This window comes from Prosopis cineraria, unplaced genomic scaffold (assembly GCF_029017545.1).
Source record: "Prosopis cineraria cultivar Desert tree isolate PC_DT_omini unplaced genomic scaffold, ASM2901754v1 PC1, whole genome shotgun sequence".
NCBI classification, from domain to species: domain Eukaryota; kingdom Viridiplantae; phylum Streptophyta; class Magnoliopsida; order Fabales; family Fabaceae; genus Prosopis; species Prosopis cineraria.
Window position 1 is genome coordinate 36,187,271 of NW_026555332.1, and position 6,000 is coordinate 36,193,270.

Consider the following 6,000-nt stretch of genomic DNA (forward strand, 5'->3'; position numbering starts at 1 on the left):
AATTGATTTCGTGAACTAGCTCATTTAATTCATTAATTTTAATAAATTAAATTAAAAAATGATTTATTTTTGAAAATGAGCTAGCCTGAAAATGGGCTAACCTGCAGATTAAATAGTTTGACCCATAAGTTAGCTTATTTTTTTTAAAAAATTAATTTATTTTTTAATTAAAATATATCTTTTTATAAATCTACAATAATGACAATATTTCTCAAATCAATAATTTATTACTCTCAAATATGTTCTTTATATTTAAAAGATATAATGTAAATCTTTATTATAATTTGAAAATAAAATTTTTATTATTATTTGTAAATTGATGATTTCTTAGTTTTTATACAAATATTTTGAATATATATTATTTATTAATCTCATGACATCTATTGATTGAAATCACAAATATTAATTCATTAAAAAATAATATGAATTTATATTTAAATTTTATTTCTCAATGAGAAAGATAACATATCTAGATAAGAGGATGATTACCAGTAAAAATTTAGCAATTTTTTTAATATTTTGGCTTCATTTTTCTATTTGATTCTCAATCCATAGGAAGGAAATATAAATAATATTAAAATTACATTTAAATTTTTGTAATACCAAAAATATTTTTAATTCTAATTCTTTTTCTTTTATCAATTTCTTATCCATTTCTAATATTTAAATTTACTTTTAGTGGGACATCTTAGTAGAAAAAAAAAGTTTGGATTTTAAATTTTTTTTGAAGTGCCGTGGCTTTTCAAGAATACATAATATACCACTTATATTTAGATAGGTGTTGAAAAAAATAAAACTTATTATGAGGGATTTTTCTAATAGAATTTAGAAGAATGATTTAATTTATATGTATATATATGATATGTTAATTATAAATTTTAAATTATTTAAAAAATTGCATTTTGTTGTCTAGCTAGTAGTCTCCCCAACTTGCTAGTGTGCGGGTTGGGTTGAACTTTTTCAACCCGCTAAAATTTTAACCTATATGAACTAGCCCATAATCCATTTACATAATTGTCTTGTCCTCTTTTCTTGCAAGAGTTGTTAACTTTTTTTAAAAAAAAATTGTTCTGCAAGTGTTGTAGTAAAGGTCGAATTTTGATCATGATTATATAGTTTATTTTATTTTAATTGAATTTTATAATTTAATAGATTAAATATATTAATTTGTGTGTCAAAATTATTAATGAATGATTAAATTTTTCAAAAAAAAAATACTTTTAAAATTTATAAAAAAATTTGACTCAGTACTATTGACAACACCAAAAAAAAAATGATTTAAAAGAACGTTTACATTTTATTATGTTTTATGAAAATTATTTAGAAGACATAATTTGATTATATAAATTTTAATAAAATATATAAAAGTTTATAGTTTTATTTTTGTTAATAAAATATAAAAATAATTTTAAATCTATCTAAAGTTCTAAATTCAACTGTATTTCATATTTCATCTGATAAACTCTGCACCTCAACCTTTCACCTATACCAAGGTATGAATGTCATCTTTCTCTCAATCCTTCTTCATCTTCCCTTGATCCTTTATAATAGGCATGGGACATTGTATTAATGATAACCTCATATGTGAATTTTTGGGCTGCCAAAATATGCTTCATTTTTTTAAATATCTGATTGAAATGGCCTTGAATCAATCTCAAACCACATAAAACTATTTCTAATTATGACAATATTTTTTTGAATTGACTAGGATTCCAATTATGTATAACTTTTTGGGATAGAATGGCATAAAGAAGATAGTTGGATTTAGGGCCAGCCTCCTTCCATGCTCATTGTAAGATAAGACAAAGCAACTAAGAGTAAAAACGAGCATGTTAGCTGTACTTACAACAATATACCAGCAGAATATAATGATCAAAGAACCTTAATGCATCGTCTTCTCCACCAATCTCCAAGCAGGAGTCTAGAATGCTTCAAGAGTTGTAAACTTTGATTATATATGAACAAATAAAATTCTTCGAATATCTCTTAACTTCCTACTCATTATTATAACTTGATCATTTGTGGCTCAACTTCCCCCCAATTTTAATTTTCATCCTCATTTCTATCGCGAAGCTAAATTCTGGTCAAGCCACGTCCCATGTTTTGAAAGTTTAAAATTTATTTCATTATACAGAATATTAATAAAGTAATCAAATGCTCAAATATTAAATTACAAACTTTTCTGCTTTACTTTCCCAACTTCCCATCCCTATTATCCATATAATTAATTGTCTTATTTAACTATGCATGTAATTTTCTCTATGATTAATAGGTGAATGGCCCAATTGATCAATCACTAAGCATTTGTTGCTTTGAGAGGATCCCAAAAAGTTTTTATTATGCTGCAACTTGGAGGGTTCGAGCTATGATTATGGGGATGTGTTCTTTACACTGCACTTTCAAGCTTCCATCCCCTTCGATTCCTTTCCTAGATCAAGATGATAATCTAGGATTTCGTTTTTGTTTTGCTTTCAATTATGCCTAAACTATGTTTTGTCGTGTTTTCCTGCCCCCCCTTTTTTTTTGTGGTTTGACGTTGTTCATTATAATTGTTTGTAGTTTCTTTAATAAATAAATATCATTGCCTTGGCCCAAAAAATTTGGAACTACTGTTAATTTGCACTTAATTTTCCTGGTCTCATTCACAAATCAAATTTTGGCATTTACAACTAATAAGACTCATTTGTTACAGATTTTTCTATATTAATTAAGACCATTAATCATGTGTTATCAACTGAAGATGCACACATATTGCATTAGAATTAAAAATTTACCTAAGTGTCTAAGTTTTGTGCATTAAGAATATTTTGATCTAAAAATGAACTTTTGAGAGAATGTATAAGAAATATTAACAAAATGGTCAAGTGAAGAAGAAGAGTGTTCAAATTAATTTTTACAAATTTATTTTAATTTGAGAGTGATTAAAAAAGTCAACACTCTATATTGACTTTCTTAAATGTGTTTCTTTGACCTAATTTTGGATTTGAATTTGTGTGAAAATTTTGTATAATTTTCTGTGACCAAATACTTAGATATTTTAATAAATTCTTCCTTCTAAATATGAATACAATGATGTACTTTAATTAGATTTTATGCTGTCATATTTTATTAAATTGAATTATGTGTATTTTGTGACATAAGTTAGATGTGCACATGTTGTCAATAGGGAAAAGGAGGTCAAAGCTTCAAGGAGTCAAATCTGATTCATTTTGGATGTGTTTTGACTTTCATTGGGTGAAGTAGATCTAATTAAATTGTGGATAAAGTATGGGATTAAGTTGATACACTTTGAAATTATTTACAAACTAATAAAAAAATGCCACCTTGCAAGCCTCTTCCATGTGACTTGGGTCCATTTACATTTTTTTATTTTCTTTTATTTTAATCAATTGGTGTTAGATTTATTATATTAAGTATGTTTAAGGATAATATATTTTACCAAAATAGCTTAAGCCATTTGATTAGATATTTCCTAAACTTTATATATCATGATCCATTTTTTAATTTTTTAGATGTGAGACTTCTTTTTATACTCTAATATTTTCTCTATTGCTTTTTTTTTTCTCTTTCTTTTTTTTATTTTGTTTCTTCTTCTTGCCTAGGCTTGTACTTTTTTAGTTTCAGAGACCTCAGGTCTATTCAATTTCTTCTCCTTTCTTTCTTCTTCTTCGCTCTTTTCTTTTTTTTTTTAACTTCTTGTATTTTTTTCATCTTTCATTTCTTTCATTTTTTTTTTATTTTTCTTCCTTCCTTTCTTTCTTTTTTGTCCCCCAATTGAATAACTCATGATACCATGTTAGATTTATTATAATTGGGAGCTGAATGGGAACATATTTTGCACGCCATTTCACTCATAATCCAGATCAAACACAACATTTTACAATTTCTCAAGGTTTTTACATAAGTTGCTAACTTTGTAGGAATGTTACTTATATACTATAATTGGTTTATCATTCTCTATAATTCCTTCTCTCTTTCTTGTCTAATGTTCTCTTATTTGTTCAACTTGATCTTAAATGTTTTGACGGAACATATTCAAGGGGAAATTTCAAAATGTATGCTCTTTGCGGATGATATAGTTCTTATAGCAGAGACAAGAGAAGATGTTAATTCCAAACTTGAGTTATGGAGGAGGACATTGGAGTCGAAAGGTTTTCGTTTGAATAGAAGTAAGACAGAATATTTATATTGTAAATTTGATAAAGGACTATTCGACAATAATTTGGAAGCGAAATTGGGAGATCAAATTATACCTCAAGTGAAAAAGTTTAGATATTTGGGATCCATTATTCAAAATGATAGCGAAATCAGTGAAGATATTTCACATAGAATTCAAGCTGGGTGGTTTAATTGAAGAAAAGCTAAAGGAGTTATTTGTGACCATAAGGTGCCTAATAAACTTAAAGGAAGGTTTTATCGCACTGCTATCAGACCGGCAATGTTATATAGTAATGAATGCTGGGCTCTAACGGGACAGCAAGAGCATAAAGTTGGAGTAGCAGAGATGAGAATGTTACGATGGATGTACGGACATACACGTAAAGATAAAATTCAAAATGAATACGTACGCGAAAAAGTGAGGGTGGCACCTATTGAGGAAAAAATGGTAGAAAATCGGTTGAGATGGTTTGGGTATGTACCAAAAAGACCAAGGGAGGCACCAGTGAGAAGAGTGGAACATATAACTTTGAGTCCGATTAAGAGAGATAGAGGAAGGCCTAAGAGAATACTCTTGAAAGTTGTTAAACGCGATCTCTTAATTAATAATATTTCTAAAAGCTTGATAAATGATAGAGCACAATGACGTCTTGCAATCCATGTAGCTGACTCCATCTAGTGGGATAAAGACTTGTTGTTGTTGTTTATTGTCTAGTGATTCACCTAGACAGTGGCGGATTTAGGTTGAGTTGAGAGTGGGCAAATGCCCCCACTCAACTTGAAAAAAATTACAAGTATGTATTATAACTTTTGAAAATTTGAACCTACTACTCCAATAATTTTGAACCACTAAACTCAAAATAAAACGTATTTTGAGTTTAAAAAAATTTAAGGCATTAATATTTCACTTAATTCTAATTTTTTTAAGCTCTTAACCTACTATTAAATTTAAATTTATACTTATATTTTTATTACTTTGGTAATATAAATTTATATTATTTTTAATATTTTAATTTTTATTATTTTATATTTATGCGCTCACTGGTTCAGGGTTTCACATTTGTCACCGTGCCTAATCAATGGCTTTCGCTCCACCGGGGTTTGATATTAATTTTTCTGATATTTCGAATATTATTAATTCTTCTGTGAGTATTGTTTAATGATGTTTATATATCGAAAACGTGGATATATGTACATATCTTATTTATTTTTATTTTATCTTATTAGTTGATATTAACAATATAATTCCAAGTGGAATGGTGCATCTTTGTGAACATAAGTTTATGTTTGACAAAATTTAAGACAAAAACGGACATTATTTATGGACAATTTTGGTGAGATTTTTCAGTTTGGTTCCAATCAATATTGATCAGCTTTTCGAAACCCTTATTTATATTGCCTTATTTTACTTAATTTAATATGAAGATTGGAATTAAAATCAAAAGTATAAGGGAGGCAATAAAGTGGTCACAAGAATTCATGACTATTACACGTAAACTTTGAGGTTGAATTAAGAAAATAAGATGCATTAATATAATAATACATGAAAATTGCTGGAAAAAAATAGTCAAAGTCAACCTCGAGCACAAGATACACATTTCTCATTTTTTGTTAGCCATGGATCCAGCTATGCACATATTAAAGCCAAAAAAATGCCAATTTATACCACAAAAAGCGTCACATATATCACGCCAACTTAATTCTTTTGGAGTGTTAAAATAGGCAGGGGGCATTTTTTTAATGGTAACTTCATATGTAAATTTTTGGACCGCCAACATATGCTTCAATTTTGAAGTATCAAATTTGTATCGTTCCCAATAATACTCAAACAACATAAAACTA